At 39.1% G+C, this 23,453-nt stretch overlaps 1 pseudogene; it reads left to right on the top strand.

The window, feature by feature from the left end:
- LOC101571806 overlaps positions 1–7,099 on the top strand; it is a 40,115-nt pseudogene extending 33,016 nt beyond the window's left edge.
- Positions 7,100–23,453: the final 16,354 nt, after the last annotated feature.

The following is a 23,453-nucleotide window of genomic DNA, read 5'->3' as shown; positions in this document are numbered from 1 at the left end:
CCATTCCTTCTTTTCCTCTTTCTCTCATCACAATTTTTCTTTTCTTTTGAACATTTTCTTCCCTATTCACAATATTTTTGTACATTTTGAATATTATTTATTATTTCAGTATCTCTTATTAATGAGACAATATGTTGTTTACACCTGTGGGTCTGATTTATTTTACTTATGAGTCTGGTTTTGAGTTGCACCCATTTACCTATAAAAGTCTCAAGTTTATACTTCTTTTTGGCTGAGTAGTACTACATTATACAAAAAAATCATTTTTTAATGTATTTCTCAGTTGATGGGCATTTGGGCTGTTTCCAAGACTTAGCTATTACAACTTATGCTTCTATAAAGATGGGTACCCATATATCACTGTGGCGTGATGTTTTTAATTCTTCTAGGAAGACACCTACAAGGAAAGAGCTGAGTTGCTCAGAACCTCTAATCTTAGCTTTTTAAGGCATCTCCACATTGATTTCCACAGTGGTTACACCAATCTACACTCCTATGAACAGTGAATAAGGGTTGCTTTTTTTCCACAAAGTCCATCCAGCACTAGTTAGTTGACTCCTTGATGATAGCCATTCTTCCTGGAGTGAAGCGAATCTCAGTGTTGTCTTAATTGGCATTTCTTGATTTAGCAGTGGTGTTGAACATTTTTCATATATTTGTCTGCCATTTGTATTTCTTCATCTGAGAAGTATCTATTTATCTCAGATGCCCATTTTTGGATTGGATTCTGAATTTTGGGAGACCATTTTTTTAATTATTTATATGTACTAGATATAAATCCTTTGAGGGAAAACTGGCTATTATTTTTTCAAACTGTGGGTTGTCACTTCAAAATAGGTCTTCAAACTAAGATTTAGCAGATGATTTTGAAATCTCTGTATAGAGAATAATGTTTCAAAATAGACTGCAAGAGTAGATTAAGATAATTAGTGTACAGATAATGAAGGACTTTAAATGTCATGCTAAGGATGTGGCACGCTTAATTTATAGCTAATGGAGAGTAGCACATTCAGGTTTTTCTGAATGACCTGCCAGGGGAAGGTAAAAATCAAGGAAAATCCCATAATCTCAGTGACTTATAACACTGAAGTCTTATTCCCTACTTTTTCTAAGTATTTGATACCATTAGGGCTCAGTTCCAATTTACTTCACTCCAGGACCTTTGTTTGTGTTTGTTTGGCTTTATTTTATTTTATTTTATTTTATTTTATTTTATTTTATTTTATTTTATTTTTTGAGACAAGATCTCTATACAGTTCAGGCTATCCTTGTGCTCACTTTTGTAGCCCTCAGGCTGGTCTCAAACTCATCCTCCTGTCTCAACCTCCCCTCCTGAGTGCTGAGATTATAAGAGTGTGCCAACATACCCAGTTCCAAGTCCAGGACCTTTGATAGAGCAACTTCTACCAGAAATATTGCTGTTCTTTCATCTTGTGGTAGAGGGAAAAAGGTCAGAAAACCTTATACAGGTCTTTATAACTTCTGCTTGGATATGCCACGGGACATTCCCACTCCCATTTCATGGACTAAAGTAACTGACACAGCCAAGTTTGATATCATGGATCAGGGAAGAACAAAAGCTATAGGGAGATATTTAATATTTAATCCAATGTATTCCTCTCTGGAAGACTTGTGGAGAATAAATAAAAAAAAAAGCGGCCCAATTATAATGAAGTTTTAGGGCCAAGTAAATAACTCAGTGATATAATAGCCTGCCTGTCAAGCACAAGGTCCCAAGTTCAATCCTCACTACTGCAAAGGGGAAAAAAAGCAATTAATTAAATACAAAAATGTTTTATTATTCATTCCACTGTACTAAGCACTTGTTATATACCCTACTTTCTGCTGTGCTTATCATTAAGGATAGATTTGTCAATGAAACAACGAGGTCTTTGGCATCCTGGAGCTTTTAGGCTAATCCCTACTATATGTGACACACTGTTATACAAATTTTACATGCACTGTCTCATTTAACTGTCATTATATTGGTACCCATAGTTTACAAACTCATAAACTGAGGCTTACAGTGGTAAAATAAGTGGACCAAGATCAGATCAATGTGGCAGACCAGATCTGAACTCAGGGTATATAACTTTGGAGCGCCTTGTGCTGTGGATGACCTTTTTTTGTAGAAAATAATCATGCAGCAGAAAGAGTCCTCAGGGACATAATGATAACCTAAGGGATGGAAGGGAAGAAAGAGCATCAAGAAAGAACATGGAAAATGCCTGGACTTTGTTATAGACTAGGAGTGGGGAAGGGTGAGCCAGGACCCTCAGCAAATAGATGAATAGTTCAAAATGCTAATAGAACTGCTTCATAAGATTGCTTGCTTGGGCTACTTCTGTTTTTCTGATGTGGGAATTTATTACTATAAATTTTCCTCTTAAGACAGCTTTCATGATATTGTACAGGTTCCAGTAAGTAGTATTCGTTTTTTTTGTTAGACTGTAAATATTGTTTAATTTCTTCTTTAATTTCATCCATGACCCATTCATTGTTCAGGAGGACGTTATGTAGTTTCCATGTGTCTATAGACATTGTGCTGTTTATGTGTCAATAATTTCCAGTTGCACTGCATTGCAGTCAGATAATATGCACGGGGTAATTTTGATGCCTTTGAATGTACTTAAGCATGTTCTGTGTGCTAGCACGTGATCTGTTTTGAAGAATGTCTCATGTGCAGCTGAGAAAAACGTGTATTCTGACACTGTTCAGTTGGACACACTGTACAGGTCTATTAAGTCCATTTCTTCACGAGTTTGGTTTAGTTCTGTGATTTCTTTGTTCATTTTTTGCATGGTTGATTTATCTCTTTGTGTCAATAGATGTTAAAAGTCCCCTGATACAATTATATTATTACTCATTAGATTTTTCATGTCTGTTAAAATTTGTTATATAGTTGAACGCTCCTCATTGGGTGCATATATATTTATAATTGTTATCTCTTCTCCTTGCACTTTTCCCTAACAGGTATGCACTGAACTGAACTCTCTCTCTCTCTCTCTCTCTCTCTCTCTCTCTCTCTCTCTCTCCCTGTCCTCTCTCTGTCTCTCTCTCTCTCTGTCTGTCTCTCTCTCTCTCCCTCTCCCTTTCCCTCTCCCTCTCTTTCTCTCGTCTTTTTTTAACAACGTCTCACTGTGCAATTCAGGTTGGCCTTGATCTCACTTTACAAAGTGCGCTACAGCCCAGGCTGGCCTTGAACTTGCAATGATCGTCCTGCTTCGGCCTCCTAAGTGCTGGGATTACATGTTTGCACCACCATGCCCAGCTTCTTTATCTCTTTTAATCACACGGAGTGTGAAGTTGACATTGTCAGAAGCCAGAATAGCTACCCCTGCTTTATTCTGGGTTCCTGTCACACGAAGTATTGTTTTCCATCCTTTCACATTCAATCTATTAATTTCTATTTGAATTAAATGTGTTTCTTTTATTCAGCATATTGTTGGATTTTGTATCTTTATCCACTCTGCCAGTCTGCTTGCTTCTTTTGACTGGTGAATTGTGGCCATTTACATTGATATTTATAACTGATATGTATTGGCTTATCTTTGTAATGTTGCTTTCCTTCTGTAAGATCCCTACTTTTCATGCTGCCCTTCAAACTCCTAGAAAAAGGAAGAGAAAGTCAAGTCTGAAGCCCAGAGAAAGCAGGAAATTATGAAAATCCGAGAAGACATAAATGCAGTAGAGATGAGGAAATAACACAAAGAATTAATGAGTCAAAAAGTTGGTTCTTTGAAAGAATATTTAAAATTGATAAACCCTTAGCCAACCTCATACTTTAAAGCAATGCACAGTTCAAATTCATGCAACTAGGAATGAAAAGAATGAAATTGCTACAGATCTTATAGAAATTCAGCATATTGTCAATGCTTATTTCCAAACTCTTTACTCTCAAAGAATGGCAAATACAGAAAAAAATGGACAGATTACTAGATATATGTGAACTAAGAAAGCTAAATCAAGAAGATATAAAAATTCTGAATAGTCAACATCAGTGAATGAAATTAAAAACAGAATTTTATGAAATCTGCTAACAAAGAAAAGTCCAGGTCCTGAGGCATTCACAGCTGAATTCTATAAGAAATTTCAGGAGCACATAATGCCAACTTTTCTTAAACTCTTCAAAGAAGATGCCAACTTTTCTTAAACTCTTCACTAAAATTGAAGAGGAAGCAATTCTCCCAAACTCATTCATGGAGGCAAGTATTACTCTGATATCAAGACCAGAGAAGGCTGGCATGATAGCTCAGCAGACTAAAGCACCTGCTTAGGCAGAGTGCAGGGGCTTAGAGTTCAATCCCTGGCATGCCGTGTCAGCCCTGCCCATGGGGTGCAGTTCGATAGTGATTGAGACTGGACATGGTGACATGTGCCTGTAATTCCATCCCTTGGGAGGCTGAAAACAGAAGAATCACTACAAGTCCAATCTATGTAGTGAGACCCTGTAGACTCTATAGGCCCTATAAACCCTTTAGACCCTTTCCTAAAATGTAGAAGAAGAGAAAATAAGAGCAGAGAGACTCAACCATAAAAGAGATTACAGGCCAATCTCCCTAATGAACATAAATGTGAAAATCCTCAATGAAATACTAGCAAATAAAATGCAGCAAATCATTAATAACATTATACATCACAACCAAATGGGCTTCATCACAGGAATGCAGGAATGGTTTAATATATGCAAAACCATAAATGTAATATACCAGATCAAAAGAGCCAAAGGGAAAAATCACATGATCATCTCAATAAATGAAGAAAAAGCTTTTGATAGAGTGCAACACTCATTCATGATAAAAACACTACAAAAAATCAGAATAGATGGTCTTTACTTTAACCTGATGAAAGCCACCTATGACAAACCAACAGCCAACATAATACTTAATGAACAAAAATTGAAAGCCTTCCTTTTAAAATCAGGAACAAAACAAAGATGTCCACTGTGACTCAGCCTGTTTAATACAGTTCTGGAAACATTAGACAGAGCAATTAAACAAGAGAAAAAAATAAAAGGAATAATGATTGGGCAGGAAAAAGTGAAATTATCATTATTTTCAGATGACATGATGTTATACATAGAAGACTCCGCAAACCCTACTAAGAGAAGTGTAGATTTTATAATCAAATTCAGTAGCATACCTGGTCACTTGGCCACTATCTTTGACAAAGGGACCAAACATGTTCACTGAAAGAAAGATAGCCTCTTTAAATGTGGTGCTGAAAATCTTGGCTTTCCATGTGCCACATGTTTAAAATAGATCTATGCTTATCATCATATGCAAAGCTACAGTCAAAATGGATCACAGATTTAAATATCAAAACTGAAACACTAAATCTTCTGAAAGAGAAAGTAGATAGAAACCTTAAGGACATAGGGGTAGGTAAAGAGTTCATAAGTAAAAATCAAACTGCGTGGGAAATACTTCAAAGAATAAACAATTGGAATCTCATCTTTTGGAAAAGTTTCTCCATGTCAAAAGAAATCCCCAACAGAGCAAAAAAGAAACCTCATGAAGTGGGAAACAATTATAGCAGGCTGACTTTCAGACAAAGGACTCCTATCTAGAACATTAAAAAGGATTTTTGAAAACTCAGGCCTCCAAAACTAAAAGACCCAATCCAAAAATGGGCATCTGAGATACATACACACTTCACAAATGAAGAGCTACAAATGGCAGATAAGGACCAGCCAAATAGCTCAGTGGATTAGAGTGCCTACAAGCAGGCTCAGGGACCAGGGTTTTGATGGCTGGGCCTGGCATGCTGGCCCCGCCCACGGGGCGCTCTGAGACAGCAATTGAGACTGGGCGTGGTGTCGTGCACCTGTAATCCCAGCTCTTGGGAGGCTGTAAAGAGGGGGATCACTACGAGTCCCATCTAATAGTAAGATCCTGAATACTCTGTAGACCCTTCTCTAAAAATACAATAAATAAATAAATAAATAAATAAATAAATAAATAACAAAACAAACAAAAAATGCAAATAAATATGTGAAAAAATGTGAGTTTGATCTGTAGCTGGAGCGGAGAGTGCACCCCAGAAAGCCCTGAGCAGCCCCAACGCCGCTGCCGGCCTAGTTACCGTCACACACCCAGAGCTGCTGCTGCCGCAGCCGGCCCCAGTCACCATCACGCAAGCACGAGCAGCGAAGCTGAGACCCAGCAACTGCCGGCGGCCCCACCCTCGGCGCTGCTGACACCAAGCCGGGCACCGTGGGCAGCAGCACAAGGAGCACCGGGCATCCTCACGTTGGCAGGGCTGCCCCTGCCAGCAGGGACAAGAAGGTCATCATTGCAAGGAAGGTTTTGGGAACACTAAAACAGTTCAGAGTAAGAAAGGGACATGGCTTCATCAACAGGAATGACACCAAGGAAGATATATTTGTACACCAGACTGTCATAAAGAAGCATAACGCCATAAGGAAGAAGTACCTTCACAGTGCAGGAGATGGAGAGACTGTGGAATTTGACGTTGAAGGAGAAAAGGTTGCAGAGGTAGCAAACGTTACAGGCCCTGTTGGAGCTCCAGCTCCAGGCAGTAAATACGCAGCAGACCGTAAGCATTGTTGAAGCTATCCACGTTGTCATAGGGGTCCTCCACGCCATTATCAGCAGAATTACCAGAATAGTGAGAGTGGGGAAAAGAATGAGGGATTGGAGAGGGCTCCCAAAGAACAGGCCCAGCCTAATGCAAGTGAAGGTGCCCACCTTACTACCTGGGGAGACCCTGTGGGCGTCAACCACAATATTCCAACCCTCCTGTGCAAGGAGAAGTGATGGAGGGTGCTGACAAGTAGGGTGCATGAGAACAAGGTAGACAAGTGAGACAGAATATGTACCGAGGTTGTAGACCACAATTCCGCAGGGGCCCTCCTCACCAAAGACAGCCAGAGAGGATGGCAATGAAGAAGGTAAGGAAATTAATGAGACGAGCCCCAAGATAAGCAGCCACCTCAACGTCAGTGCCGCAGCAACTTCAATTACCGACACAGACACCCAGAAAACCCAAACTACAAGACGGCAAAGAGACAAAAGCAGCCGATCCACCAGCTGAGAACTGGTCAGCTCCCGAGGCTGAGCAGGGTAGGGCTGAGTAAACGCCGGTTGGTTTAACATCTCTACCATCACCTGGTTTAATCATCCAGCAAGAAAGAAATGAATAGGAAATTCCAGTGATAAGAAATGAACAAAAGATTGGAACTGAAGACCTTAAGTGCTTGCTTTTTGCCCCTTGACCAGATAACTAGAACTATCTGCAGTATCTGTGCAGCATGGGATTATTATTATTTTTACCTTAAGATGTCTCTTTTTGGTAATGACCAGCGTGGTTTGTTTGTTTGTTTGTTTGTTTGTTTGTTTGTTTTTAATCCTGGTTTTTCTCAATACACCTTTAAAAGTTTTTAAATTGTTTCATATCTGGTCAAGTTGAAATTTTTAAGAACTTCATTTTTAATTTGTAATAAAAGTTTACAACTTGATGTTTTCAAAAAAGACAATAAACTGCCAGCATCTGTTAATAAAGGTCTTAAATAATAAAAAAAAAGAAAAAAAGGTTCAGTATCATTGATCATTCAAGAGATGCAAATTAAAACGATGTTGAAATACCATTTTATGCCAGAAAGAATGGCTATCTTCAAGAAGTGAACCAATAACAAATGCTGGGGAGAGGCCCTGGGGATAAAGGAACACTTCTCCACTGTTGGTGGGAGTACAGGCTGGTACAATCAGTATGGAAATCAGTATGGACATTCCTAAAAAAGCTAGGATTGGAGGTCCCATTCAAGCCAGCTCTTCCTGTCGTAGGTATTTTTCCAATAGAACTGAAATCATCATACCACAGCTATAGCTGTGTGTCCCTGTTTGTAGCAGCACAATTTGTCACAGCTAAATCTCGAAAACAACCCAAATGCCCATCAACTGAGGAAGGGATAAAAAAATTTATGATGAGTCAGTAAGATAGCTCAGCAGACTAAGTGCCTGCCTGGAAAGCACAGGGACTGGGGTTCAATGCTTGGCACCATGTGCTGCACCTGCCCTGCCCCGGGCATGATGAGCTAGCCACCAAGACGGGGCGTGAGGGTGCATGCCTATAATCCCAGCTCTGGGGAGGCTGAAAACAGAAAGATCACTACAAGTCTGAGCTGTGTAATGAGACACTGTACCAAAAACATGAAAAATAAATAAATAAATGGAGAAATAATATGGTATTTTTTAAATAATGGAGTATTATTCAGCTATAAAAAAGATAAATTCGAGACTTCTGTAGATACATGGGTGCAGCTAAGTGAAATTGCTCAGGTTTGCATGTGCAAGCATCATAATATCTCTCTAGAGTGAGAACCTGAAAGAGTCATGAAAATCTCAAAGATAAAAAGATAGTGTGAAAGCGAAAGAAATTGTTGAATGGGAAGAAAACACTGGGATGAGGAAGAGGACAAAAGAAAGAAGGGGAAAAGATATATTTAGGTATATACACAGTTCTGATAATTGTACTGTTGATTTCTGCTGGTCTTTCGAAAAGAGCAATTAGTGCTTAAAAAGTTGGGTTTTTACTCTGATTTTTTCCTCTTTTGAATTTCTTACAACTTCTTTGTTATTGTTTTTTTTCCTCAAATGAATCTTACACATTCCTATGTGATGATCTGCACAACTAGTTTGAAGATAGCATCCTGTAATATAGCAACCATTGTTGAATTTCTATTACTTTGTTTAGTGAAATCTTGTATTATTTCTTTTTTTTTTTTGGTGGAACCAGGAATTGAACTCAGTCCCTTGCGCTTGCCAGGGAAGTGCTTATTCCACTGAGCCATCTCCCTGGCCCCTGTTTCTAAAGCCATTTTATTCTATCACTGTTTTGTATTCTTTAAAAAAAATAATTTTAAAATCAAAATGTTTCAGAGGAGGCCTACTTATGGGAGAAGATTATTAGCACTATGGCTTTGGGCATTTGGCTTTTGCATACCTTAATCACCCAGAAGAATTTTGACAAAACTAGTTTCAAGCCCAGGGAAGCAAAATTAGGGATGAAAATCTAGAAAACCATAGAAGGAGAAACTTGGGCAGGATATGAAATACTTGGGATTTTATCTCATGTATATTAAAAAAAAAAGAAGTAGAAACTTTTTATTGGCATGGAATACTAGTGATTCTATCTCATGTATAGATTAGTTTAAAATGGTCAGTTGGCCACTTCTAAGTGTTGCGGTCAGAGTGAAATGTCCAGTTGTACAAATCAGTGGTCACTGTAGAATTTCTTAGGGGGAGAATTGAGGTGATGCTCAAATTAGAAATTACACTCTTCTCATCAAAAGTCATTCAGTAACAGGCATCTGGATTAAGTAATGTTTAAAGTATGTGTAGATGAAAGTTAGCCTCTTCATGTTTTATAACTTTATGGATTTTTGGTACAGTGAAAAGGAGCAGAAATAAGTCGAGGCATGAAGGCTTGAAACGTGCTCAGTACTTGGTGTCAAAATTAGACAGACATTTCTACAGATAGAGTAGAAGTCCTACTATAAGGAAGTAAATACTTGAGCCCATCAAGATGTAAAATACAGACCAGGAGACTTCAAAATTAACCATCAAATACAGATCTAGGAGAAGCATCCTCCAGCACCCAAAGGGAATACAAGCACCCTGATGAAAACTTCCTTCCATGTCCACATGTGGATGAATATGAACTACTACCAAAAGAGAATGAAGGATTTTTCTTTTTTTGGCTGAACCGGGGATTGAACTCAGGCCTTTGCACTTGCCAGGCAAATGTTTATTCTACTGAGCCATCTCCCTGGCCCCTTGAAGGATTTTTTTTTAAGTTGAAAATAAGTCACGTTGAAGTTCTGTGCAGTTCAGTTAATGGTATAGTTCTTTGTACCTACCTTCTCTTTATTCTAGAAAGGACTCTTTTTCACTCAGACAAATGTAAGGGAAATGCTCAAATACTGTCCTTAAGGGAGACATAAATGCAGCAAGTGTAAATATGTAAGATTAAAATGGAAAATAGAATGTAAAATAGAATTGCAAAGTGACATTGGAGGTCTTGGTGATATGTACCCCTAAAGTGTTAAATAAATTTTCTAAAACTGAATTATATTAATCTGTGTTTGTACACCTGGCTTCTTCTGAAAGGCATGAGTTCTAAACTTCGAAGTTATTCATAAGGGGCTCGCTACCTCTGGAGATGACTGGGATCTACTGTCTCCCACGGTGCTGGAGAAAGATGGAGGAGATGAGGCAGCTGCACCTTGCTGCCGGGGCAGGACTGTAGTTCGCACACGTGCCACTGCACAGCTGAATGAACTAATCCAGAAAAGCAATAATAAGATGGCATCATCCTGAAATTAGGTCCTGAGATTCCGATCTAGGAGGAGTAGGTCCTCTTAGAAGCAACATTTCCAGAAGCAATGTTCTCTTTTTCCCCCTTGCATTGTGAGTATTTTAAACCAGGAAAGAGAATAATCAAGCCTAAGTTCCAAAGAAAGTAGATTTTTTTTCTTTGTTTGAAAAGGATTTGGGGTGGTCCCTGCCACATGGCTGCAGTCTGGACTTAGGTGACAAGGACTTTCTCAAGAGACCCTGCCACTGGACTGAGTATTGATAAGCTAAGATTGGTTCTTGAAGCAGTAGCTGTAAGCTTTATCCTGTGCTCTATTTGTTTTCCTCAAGTGCATAGGCAAATCTGTTTAGAAGTCACTTCACAATGTGCCTTAACTGTACTGGGAGGAAAACTAAAAGAGTTGTCTGTTCCCTTAAGGCTAATAAACTTCAGCCTTGGTCTTTGTTTCAGAAGTGTTATGGCCAGCAGAACAGGAGTTGCATGAGGGCAGCTGCAACAGGAGACTGTCTTTCTCTAAGTCAGCAAATGCTCGTTCTAGTGCAGCGTAGTGGCAGCCCTGCTGTAGTGGATTTCTAACTATTGGTCAACTTACTGAACCCAGCTGAATTAAACTAGTGTGGTGCTGGGTGCAAGAGGCCAGTGTGAAGATGGTTGCCAGCAGCACAAAGGCAGACTAGGGGAAGCTGGTAAAACGCTGTTAGGGATGATGTTTGGAGAAGCTGGTGGAGCTGTTGGAAGCTGCTAGTTCTCTTGGGCTGTCCTTCTGGAAGACCTTGTCATGCTGTCTTTCCTGATGAACATTGGAGAAAAATTGGGCATCGATCCCAGAGGGAAAGAGGGTGCACTGCTCAGCCTCATGAAGCTTGTCGCATTGGCTTTCCTGATGGGAACTCAGCTTTCTTTATTGCTGGAGGAGCTCAGGACCTCACTGTTGCTGAGAATGGTTGTGGTACTTTTGGGGGAGCTCTGGTGCTTATGTTGGGCATTGCTTCCCAGCTCCAGTTCAGATCCCTCAGCCTGCTGATGGAGATCCTTCATCCCAAAGGCATAGACTTCCTCCTACCTTCCACCACTGACCTTTGGGCCTTTCCAGCACAGATCCATGAAGGGGACCTGTGTGAGACTTTGTTGTGGGCTCTAGGAGTTGTGGGAGACATTCTTATGAGCTCTATGCTTCCAGATGGACTCATGGAAGGATATCAGGATCTAGATCCTCAGCTAGAGTCTTTAGTGTTTATGTGTGTGGACAGATTTCCTACACTTCTTGAATCATTCCTAGGTGATTCCTTATAAACTAATATTATAAAATGTGTATTGGACTATATTGTTTGCCTTGCAAAAACCCCAAACAATGACACCTGCCCCTTTGGTGTCTTTAATCTTGCCTAGTGTCTACTTAGGGGTCCTTCTGTTACACCCAAGGAATCAGTCAGAAAATGCTCTTTATGCATGAAACTTGCCCTTGCTATCTTCAGACACAAAAGATGTTCATGTGTCCAGTCCTACTGGGAGGACTCCGCAACCCAGCCCATCCGCGCTCACCCCAGGGATCCTTCAATCAGCCCACTTTCAGAATGAATACAACTAAACATGCAATAGAGAAATGTATCTAAAATATTGCCTTTTAAACATCTTAAATGACATTATGGATTTAAAATTCCTCCTCCTAAAATAATACAAGACTCCTTTACTAGTTTTTCTTTCTTTCTTTTTTCTAAATCAGTTTTTGGGGGAGATTTTCTTGGTTCTCATTTAACACAATGTGCCTGTCCTAGTACACCCATAAGTTTTAAGTCAAGTGATTAGTATTGTTATTAAATGAATTATCCATAATACAAGAGTCTCAGATGGAATGATTATCTTACAGGCAGCAGAAGCATATTTGAAATTTTAGGTTAAATTAAATTAAATCTATTAAGTAAAACATTATTTGAGATTTTATATCCATTTTAGCCACTGTACTTAATTTTTGCCTCCAAGTACTCACATATTCATCTGTGTGTGTGTGTGTGTGTGTGTGTGTGTGTGTGTGTGTGTCTGAAGATTAAGCCCAGAGAAACAAGCAAGTAGGCAGGTATAATGGAAGAAACTTTGGTTAAAAACCTGAAAACTTGGATTTTATAGTAATATTGATGCTTTTTATTATTTGGCTTTGAGCATGTCAATTAAATCCCATATTTTTATTTTATCCTATGTAAAAGTAGTATGATTACAAGAGTATAAGTCTTACTGATGTGAAAGAGGCTTGAAATTGCAAGATCTTGCTAGTGAAATGTACCAATTTTTTTTAACTGGTCTGTTGCTATTTAGTATAATTCATAATAAAACTTCAGAAAGTGGCAATTTGGGCTTCATTTCAAATAAACCTCCATAGAGTCCTGAAAGTAGTTGACCTTTCTTAATATTATTTCAGGCGAACATAGAACAATATATGCGCACAACAAATATTTAACTTTCAAGTTATATTTGCCTCTGGTATTTATCATAATTTCTGAAAGAAAATGTTTAGACAGTGTTTTGTGCTAAGCTCCCAAGAGGACTAGTCTGAGGCAAAACTGATGTGCTAATACTGGTTATGGAGCAGGCGAGGGAGAAGGCGAGGGAGAAGGTGGCCATGCAGGGAAGGGACACTCATCAAGCTGCGTGCCACTTGCTGGACCTCAGAAGACATGAAGTAAGGGCCCTTGTAGATGATGGATGCTGAGATCGGCTCTCTGTTTGGGGGAAAAAAGAAAACATACAAAAAGGGGAAAGAAGATAGAAGAAAAAGAGGGAAAAAAACTAGGAAAAAAAAAGAAGTCTCTGTTTATGTTTATTGCCAAAGATTTGCCTCCGAGGTCCATGATAGTCTCCTATATTCCTGTGAGGAAGCTACCTGAATAGTTGAAGTGCGCCTTAATCGTTCAATGTGAGAGTCTAAAGCTGGCTGACCATGGTCAGTCTGCACCTGCGTGAACTCGGAAGTGCAGAAGCCCTGGAGCCAAACAAGCACTGAGGATGAGGAAGCTAGGTTTCTGACATAGTGCTGGAGGCATTCAAAGGTGCCCAACTCAAAATTCAGTTAGTTTTACTTCATGCATTCTTTTCTAATATTGTAGTCCATTTGTATTTCTTTTTCTCTATTGCTCTTCTTAGGAAGATAGTCAAAAAGAAACCCATCGAAATGCCCCCTACGTAATTTCTTAAGGTCTTAATGTGTAGCACCTTCTGCACCCACACAACTTCTGAAATATTCAGAAACATTGCAGCACCTCACAGAACACTTTGCCTATCCTTCTGGAGAACGATTTTTTCTCATTTTATTTTCTACATCCACAGGTTCTGTGTGCGCTCAGTCAAGAGAGGTGACCTACTAGAGGGTGCTAATTCAGTGACTGAAGGGTATTCTTTAAAATGAGAACAAAACTTCTAGCACTGAGTCTAAGGCAAAACAAGCGAGTTATCCTTTTCCATTCTCAGTGGTTGTTTTTTTTTTTTTTTTTTTTTTTTCTAATCTTCTACTCTCTAAATCAGCAGAATCTCTGGAGTCCAAAAGTTCTCCTACTGCTCCATGAACAAGTCCCATTCTCCTTCTGCTTTGTTTCCCAAGACATTAAATTCATGTTTGCACACAGATCACTCATGCTGTCATTCATTCATTCCCTCAACAGACATATTATTGAGCATTGGCTTTGTGGCAGGCACTCTTGTCAGCTCTGGGGATGCAAGAAGGAATACAGATAACTCCTACTCCTATGTGCCACCAAGTGAAGGAGGGAGCAGATAGAATGCAGGAAAGGTAGTAACATTTACTTTGAGGTTGTACTAAGGGAGCAAGAGTAATAAAAGTGGACAACTCAGTTCTGTGCACTCTGAGAATCCAATTCTGACTTCTTTGTCCATGGTTGACATCAATTTAAATGTCTTATTACCTCTATAAGGAAGATAAACTCCTTTAGGGCAGATGGAGTTTTTTATTTGTGCATCCTCAGCATCTTGTTAAGTGCTGATGTAAGTGCTGAATGTTAATAAGAGATAAATACATCTTCTTGAGGAATGGCAGGACACAATCTGAGGTAAAGGGAGACTTCTTTCCATGCCCACTTTTACATGGAAAAGTTGATGTCTGACGACTGTATCTAGTAAACATTTAGTAGTTTTGGAAGAATAATTTGTCCTAAGCACTTTAATCCGGAGTTCTTTCTTTTCACATTATACCTAGATTCAGTCTACTGGGAAAAACGCAGTCATGAGCAAACTCAATTTAACTTGATTTTTAGACTTAATTGCTTTTCATATCAGTATTCTCCTTAAACTCTTAAAGAGAGAAGAGAAAAGGTATTGTAATATAACCAGACAAGTTGTAAATGTCTTCTTGCTTTTACTGTATCCATACATCAATCATCAGGATAATTTATTTGTAGTAACAAATAATCTCAAAATACCAATAGATTTTTTTTTTTTGTTGCTCACATAATGTCTGCTGTGAATCCAAATAATTCACTTAGTGACTTCCCCAACAAGGTATCAACAATCAAACCCATGCAGCTCAGTATGAGTCCAACCCAGGCACTATTATGCCTTGTCTAAACCTTGTTCTGAAATGACACATGTCCTTCCCAACCACTTTCTGGTTAGCCAGAGCCAACCTCGTAACCCTGCCTATCCTAGGATCCCGGGAAATGTGGGAAACATTTGAAATACCCCTATTGCACCAACACTAAGTGTATTAAGGAAAGAAAACAGAAAGCAAGTGGATGCCCATGGGTGCACACCCTGGTCTTTCCTGACAAGGTATGAGGTCCTGGGAGGGCTTTACACAGTTTTGCACAGCAGATGGAATTTGTTGGAAAGGAGATCTAAAAGTATGTTTCACTTCTCCCAGATTCTGCCACTGTCATCCCCCACCTACAACTATGATTGCAATAATCTCCCTTTGAAGTATAATTTCCAAAATACAGCTTACCCAAATATCAGTCTTGCCCCTAAATAGTTTAAAAGACTGTCTTGACAAATTCTAGTCCATGTTCCCACAGATTAGGCTGTGACAGGAATAGATTCACTAGACTATGGAAGATTACCTCCCGGGCCTGATTCTGTGGCTTAGAGGAGAAAAGAAAGCTTATAGTATCGAGATGTTCCTTGACAAGCTTTTCTAAAAATACTTTTAAGCATGTCACCTATGCTTTATTGTGTTTACATACACATAATATGTTTTAATAATTTCCCTTACCTCATTGTTACCCTAGTTTCACCTCTGGGGTTTTAATGTGTATGAGCTATTTTGATTATATTCATTTCCTGTTACCACTCCTTAAACCATCTCTCCTGGCTCTTTCTTCCCTTCCTCTTATCTAATAATAGTCTTCCTCCTACTTTATTGTCATCTTTTTGCTATTCCACATATTTGGGAGAATATTGGTATTTGTCTTTTTGAATCTGTCTTATTTTGCTCAATATGATAATCTCCAGAGCCTGCAAATGACAAAATGTCATTTTTATAGCTGAATGACACTCCATTGTGTAGACATACTGCATCTGAAAAATCCTTTCCAAGTAGATATTTCTTCATCATTATTTGGCATCCATGATTCATTCATTCACTCAACAAATATTAAGAATGAGTGCTAACTTTTTTTAAAAGCACTGAGAAATCAAGTGTCAATAAGAGTAGCTCAAGTGTCTCAGTGCAGTAGGGGAGAAAATGTTAGTATATAAATAATCACACAAATAAACACATCACTTATCAGCCATGGGCCTATGCTTGTTTTCCTTGAAGCTATTTCTCATTTCTCCCCAGTTCTTGACAAATCCTTTGACCCTCAGCTTTCTGGTAGATTCACTCAACAAAGGCACTGGTAGATGGTATGATGGAAAGAAGAAAGCCATGGAATATTTCTCCATCAGCTTGTCCAGTTTGTGACCTTTTCCTTAAAATTCCAGTAGCCCAAGGGATTCTCCAGGTCATGGGTTTATATAATAACATCTCTCCAACCTCCTCAGGTGGCGGTGGCTTCTAACATTTGTTTCCTACGTGCCCAGCACCTCTGTAACTGATTGTTTTCATTAAATTTCCTTGGCACAGGTTTTCTTCCTGGGCAATTTCCCAATAGCAAAAACTGTGATGAGGGGCCAAGACAAGAGGAGAGGACCTGTGCCAAAGGATCACACAGGGCTCTGCTACAGCCTTCATGATCAAAGGAGGCTTCTCTGGGAAAGTACATTAGGACTCAGGTAGGAATGATAAAATTAAAGAGGCAAAGGATCAAAGTTAAAGAGGAAAGTGTGGTCAAAGGCCCTAGTTCACAGTAGCTCAGATCTGTCAAGGAACTGGAATCAGGGCACTGTTACCCCATGGCAAAGGTCCAAGGGTCAGACTTGGAGTGAGGTGGAGACTGAGTTATGCAGCCTCTAGGAGCTCTTGTGGTAATAACATGCGTGTGCTTTCCAGTGATCATTCTTATAGTGCAAAGAATATGTTAGAGGTTGATGAGAGCAGATTTCAAAAGACTGCTCACGATGTACTGCAATAACCCAACAAAAGAAGAGGTGGATTAAGCAATGGATGGTGGTATCAGAAATGAAGAGACATGGCTGTACTCAAGAGACAAATCAATAGAACTCGACAACATGTTGTGAAGGAGGGATGATGAAAGGGAAGATGTCAAGGATGACTCCTGAGGTTTGATTTTCACAGGTGGGTGGATGGATGGATGTTGCTCACCGAGCCAGGGGGAAATTAGATTGTGTGTACTTGTGTGGGGAAAGGCGAGTGGATCTTAAGCTTCGTTTTGCCCACACTGAGGTGAAAATGACTTGGGGACATCTAAATGCATTTATTTGAGGTAGACACTTAGATAGTGCTAGAGCTCTGAGGCAGTTTGGATTGTTGTTCCCAACTTTTTATTCATCTGTAATAGGATTTTGTGCCTATGTCGCTGGTCATTTGTCAGGTCCTTTGAACAATGAGGCGAACGCATTTCTCCATCCCATTGATCTTGGCCTTGGGCATGTAACTTGTTTTTTTCTCAGCAGGTGATTAGTGTATAGTTGCAAGCAGAGACTTTACCCCTGCTCTGGTTTCATGTTTAGCCTGTGCTCTTATAAGCTTCCATGAGAAAAGCATGTCTAGATGGCCTTGCACCTCCAGGCCAAGCATCAGAATGACACTGGAGTTGCCTGAGCACAAGACAAAGCCTGGATCCACTCTGGCTCTGGGTTGTACCGAGCACTGCCTTGCCTGGCAGATCTGCAGACCTGGGGCCATTATAAAGCACCCGCTCTTTTAGTACTCCTTGACAATCAGGGTCTCAGGGTCCAAGCTACACACCCATGGTCTTCCATTTTTACCAATCTCTCATTTTTCTTTGTAGCAGGGTCTCACTCAATTGTCCAGGCTGGCCTCGAAGGCATGGTGCACCCGATGGTAGTGTGCCTTTGAGTGGCAATGGCTCATGCCACCCACACATTTGTTTTGTAAATGAGGCTTTCAATGCCTTTCAACCTGTCAGCCAGAGGATCAGGCTCTGTGAAGTTGATGTCTTTGCAAAGAAGTTTCAGTCAGCAACACAAAGTGACCATGTGCAAGGACCTGTGTGAAACATCTTTTGCCGTTCTCCAAACCCCAGTAGGAGAACTGCAAGCAGAATCCCTGTGAAGACTCAGTTTTCACTTTTAGTAGGAGGAAAAGAATGTGAATACCCGGGCTTTGAATGTTGGCTCATTACATTAAGGAACTGACCTGGTTGGTAAAGCTTAGCGTGATCTTGTATTCTCTTTCTTTTGCTTCCCTTCTCTCTAATTTATTTTTTCTTTCACTCTCATGCCATTCTTCACTGCATACCCAGGGTGTATTCATTAATTAAGCTGTTTATTTAGATTTGATAAAGCACATCAAAACATATAAGATTCTTTTCATCTTTCCCTATGCTAATTCTAATTCCTTCTTTTATTCACTACTGTAAGTTTATATTCACTTTTCGCCATTTCTCTGTCCTTATGTTTGAAAGATTCTCTTTTACTCATTACACATGACAGCGTGGTCTTTATTCTGTAAGTGGCTCCTTTCCTATTTCAGAGAACTGCTTTCAATTTATCTTTTCTCTTCTCCATTTTAATCAATGGGCAGTAATGTTCAAAACCCACACGTTCCTGACAACAAAGATCAAAGAAAATAGAATGTGTGTCCCTGCTTAACACTCAGGCTTCTTCATGGGGTGTTTTTTTGTTTGCTTGTTTGTTCCAGGGTTGTTGTTGTGTTGTTATTGTTTTGAGGCAAGGTTTTATTATGTATTTCAAGCTTCCTAAAACTCACAGCAGTCCTCCTTGCTAGTGTCCCATGTTCTGGGTTCACAGGCACACACCACCACGCTCAGGTTTCCAGAAGTAACTTAAAGAGCACTCAGTCAGGAGCTGAAAGGCTCCAGCCCCAGCTCTTGTACTCAGGAAGTTTTTCACCCTAGATAGTGTTCTCTTTATCTTTAAAAAGGAGATAATATCAGGCCGGTTCGTCCAGTGATTATTGGAGAATGTTTATGCATAGTTAAGTACCAAGAGAGATAGCAGTTGGAACTGTGGGTAATCAAAACAAGGTAATCAAGTCATAGTAGCCAGGAACAAGCTTCAAAGAGGGGATTATGGGGCTGATTCTGCAGATCAACAGGCTCTTTCTCCTTCATCAGGAAAGCAGCATCTATCTCAGAATATAACAAATCACACAAACTAGCACTTCCTAGAAAATGGGTCACATGGCTACACTCAGCTCAGGGAAGACTGAGAAATTGAATATAGGAAAGCCAAGAAGTGACAAGACAAGAGTTGGGAATATTTTAGGGGAGATTCATTATTTGCTACAGAAAGCTTCAGACTATAATTATATGAATTGGTCTGGGACATAGCTCAGTGGTATTATGTGTAGTGTGCTTAAGTGCTGGGTTCAATCCCCAGCACTGCAAAACTGCAGAGAGAGAGAGAGAGAGAGAGAGAGAGAGAGAGAGAGAGAGAGAGAGAGAGAGAGAGACTTTAAGAGCATATCAATCAATATACCTAAAGCCTTCTTTAGACACAGTGCTTCAGTAAGTACAAAATTACTATTTGCTCAGAGAAGGCAGAGTCCAGAAAGAAGCACCAACTGTGCTTTGAGCTTTTCCTGAGGGGCTGCGTCTTCCCTAGATCAGTGTGGCCAGTTCAGGAACTGCATGGAACACAAAATGCTCCTCTTGGATGGTGACATACTTTATCCTGTGACTAAAAGTGCAAACTCCACAGTCACATGGGTAGAATTTTGACTCTTTCCTTTTCTAATTGTTGATTTTTGGTAGGTTAATTTAAGTTGCCATAGCTTTGTCACTTTAAAAAAATTTTATTTGTGAGGGCTGGGGATATAGCTCAGTGGCTTAAGCACCTGGCACCTGCCTGACAAGCGCAATGTCCTGAGTTCAGTCGCTAATACTGAGGGGGTGGGGGGAGAGAGAGAGAGAGAGAGAGAGGTGTCAGTCACCTTTGTGCCCTACCAGAGAAAAAATGGGAAGCAAGGGATCCCAGCGATTTGGGAGGCTGAGGCAGAAGGATTCCACACAGATGGCAAGCTACCCTGGGTAACTTAGTTTCTACCCTGGGTAACTTAGTCTCTGTTTCAAAATATAAAAATGAAGAGCAGGGATATAGTTCAGCATTCCCTAAATTCATTCTTCAGTATCATGTCAAAAAATGTAAGAAGACAACCCAGTGATTGTGAGAGGTTATTTGCAAATCATAAATAAGAGGCTTGATAAGAAAAAAAATCTTATTTGTAATATTCCCATTAAATAGTTGTACTTACCCTGCCAGATCTTGCTCATTTCAAAGCAAATTATTACAGGAGGTAACTAAGTTATACACCAAGGAAAAGGGTGCAGTGTTTCACCAGCAGGACCACAAAATCAGACATCTGCTTTTTGGCAAAGAGAGAGATAAAAAATGAATTGGGACTTAATGAACCTTATTGCTGTCTGCCATATTCCACAGTGTTCATCAATTACTTCTTTGTGAAAGAATGACTAATGATAATTCATAGTAAGAGATCATTTCACGTTCAAGCTCAAGTGTTTTGTGAAGAGGAGAATGTCAATTTATTGTGAGGGCAAACTCCTTCCTTTCAGATTACAGTTCTTCTTTTCTGTACACTGCTGCATTAGGCTTGCCATTGAAACTCAGGGAAAGAGAAAATGCAGGAGCCCAAATCAATATTTCCATTACTAAGAAAAAGAAAAGCAGTGCCTTCTTCTCGTATTTTAGACTAAATTTTTGAAAAATGTGCTCTGCAGCTGCCATTGTTCATAGGGGAGAAATTATCTAGATACAATTGGCCCAATCAACTCCTAATCTGAGAGCACAAGTAGATGATTACATTTAGTATTACCCACATAAGCAGCTGCCAATACAGGGGTCCTTTTGAAAATGTTTCTGACATAAATGCCAGGTAGGTGGTACTGGAGTTTCTCAGACTCCAGAACTCAGAGATACTGAAACATTGCATCTGCTGGAAATATCCACTGAGTCAAAAGCCTGTTTATTTCTGCAGAAAATGATGATTAAGTTAGCTGCTTTTCTGAGGCAATGAGTAGCTATGAGCCAAGGCTTCTGCCTTCATAAAGGGTAGAGTTGAAGAGACCAGGAGTCAATCCGAGCTATACCCATAACTAGTTAGCACTGCTACCCCTTTAACCTAGTTAGGCCGCTTGATACTGGAGCATATCAGGAGGATGTACTGCTGCAGCAAGCCTCCACAGGACTCTCCCCAACAGCAAGAGAAACAATTATGATGCAAGGCTGGAATCAGCACCACCACCCACCTGGCCTTGAGCTCCGGTAAGCCCAGTCCTTTTACCAGCAGAAAGCCAGACATGCCCTCGCCTGCTGACACACTCTTCCTGGAAGGCATGCATGGCTTGTGAAGGATAAATAGGAGACATCTAAGTGAATGCAGAGGAGAGGGTAGTTTAGTAGCATCTCAAGTATTGGTCCCACAGGCTCCCAACACCATGTTCTTGGGCTCTTCCAGCTTCTCTAACAAGATGTTACAGAAGGGGTGACTGAAGAAAACAGAACTGCATTTTCTTATAGTTCTGAAGGCTGAAATCTGAAGTCAGTGCATCATCTGGGCCATTATCCCTCCAAAGCCTCTGAAGAAGGCTCTGTCCTTATCTCTTCCACTTTGCGTGTCTTGGTATTCCTCGACACATGGCAGCATAGTTCCATGTTCCTTCCTTGTGTCTTTCAGTACTTGTGCCATCTTTCTTATAAGGTGCCAGTAATTGAATTTTGGACCTATACCAATCCAAAACGAACTCATTTTCATTGCGTTATATTGGCAAAAACCTCATGTCCAAACAGGATAGAACTTCAACGTATCTTTTTAGAGGATACAATTTGACCCTTAACATTGGTACATGACAGACTAATACAAAGCATCTAACTGGATGCAGAGTGGATGTATTTTTATGTGGAATGTCATGAACAAGACCCAGGGGTTGGAAACATCATGATGCTTTTGCAGAAAAACCAACAGTGCAACAAATAGCCGAGGTTCTCCATCATCACTCTTAACCCTGTAGGCTGCCTTACTTCACTTGTAGTAAAACCTCTAATGCAGGATTATGTGTTGATCAAGCACATAGAGCTCCCTGAAGCAATACCAATACAGCAGCCCAGCCCTGACACTTGCAGGGCTCAGGATAAGAACACAAATGTAAACCTACCTCTTAGACATCTATTTCAAAGTTTCATTTCATGCTAAAATTAACTGAGTAAAACATATTATATTACTCTATTTTGGCAAATTTGCTTTCATTACCTCAAACATTTTTCAAAAATTAAAAAGCTGCTTTTATTTAAAGAAAGTACCAAAACCATCAAAAATGATATACCTATGTGTTTTCTCAAAGGGCTGGTGATGTTTAGCCAAAAAAAAAAAAAAGACATACATAATTCATAAATCCTGATATATTTATTTTACAAAGTTATTTTTGCCTTAATTTCAGAAAATATACTAATTATGTTGTTGCTATCAAGATTTTCACAAAACTTATGTTTTATTAAGTATTCCCAAAGTAAACCAAATTCCTTGAGTGATTAATTTTAAGCAAGTTTTAGGAATTTTAATCTTGAAAAGCTTTGCTTTGCTGAGGCAAGAGTTACTGATATTTTCAACAAAACACTTAAAACAATTCAGATTTAGATATAAACCAAAAATTTAAGTTCATTTTTGAAAATAATGCTCACTTATATATAACTTTATCATTAGCACCAAAAAGTTATAAAATGTTTAGTTTAATTATAAAACTGCTACCCTTAATAACTTTTTATCTTCTTTTGATTGCTAGGAATGAAACTCAAGACCTCACACTGCTGGGCAGAGCGCTGCCACCCTCAACGTTTTGGCTATTCTTTAAAGCAATAACTACAGCTATTCCACATTTCTTGAATTGTTATTTCAAATATATTTCAATGCTAGCATAGATACAAAAAAATGAAAATAAAAGTGTGTCATAAGTTTTGTTTAAATTTCTCTTTAATCATAACAATGCAGTGTATTTTCATCTATACTAGCTAGTAAAAAGCATTCTTTAAAAAATAGCTTCCATATCATTTTCATTTCTTATTTGCTTTTCCTTATTTTGCTTCCAACTTCTAATTTTATTATATCTTGTTGACGTATCTCTTTTGTTATATAAGTAACATAGTTTCTTCTGAGTATGAACATTGTATAATTTAAATAATAGCATACATTTTATAATATGTGTTAATTAAGGTTTTTTTTTTTAAGTTTTTTTTAAAGCAAATAAAATGACCCGGGAGTTTTATAGATTTTTACTAGTGTTACTAATGCCTTTTGTCAGTTACATCATATAATTGTGCATATATAAATTAGTTGGATTTTCTGTGATAAGCACATTGTTTTTTGAGAATCTTTTGTTTTATTCTCCCCGTGGATCTCATGCTCCTTCATGTGTCTAATGGTGGCTATCAGCTTTCATCAACCATTTCAAATATTTTATGTTAAAAAACTATTTCAATCTATTTTTACTGTATCACTTTTATTACATTTTATATAACTAAAAGTTAACATTCTACCTTCTAATGTCACTACAGTTGCC

This window comes from Octodon degus, unplaced genomic scaffold, assembly GCF_000260255.1.
Source record: "Octodon degus isolate 3935 unplaced genomic scaffold, OctDeg1.0 scaffold00014, whole genome shotgun sequence".
In the NCBI taxonomy this organism is placed as follows: domain Eukaryota; kingdom Metazoa; phylum Chordata; class Mammalia; order Rodentia; family Octodontidae; genus Octodon; species Octodon degus.
The sequence above is the reverse complement of the archived record's forward strand: the minus strand, read 5'-3'. Positions and strand labels throughout refer to the sequence as shown.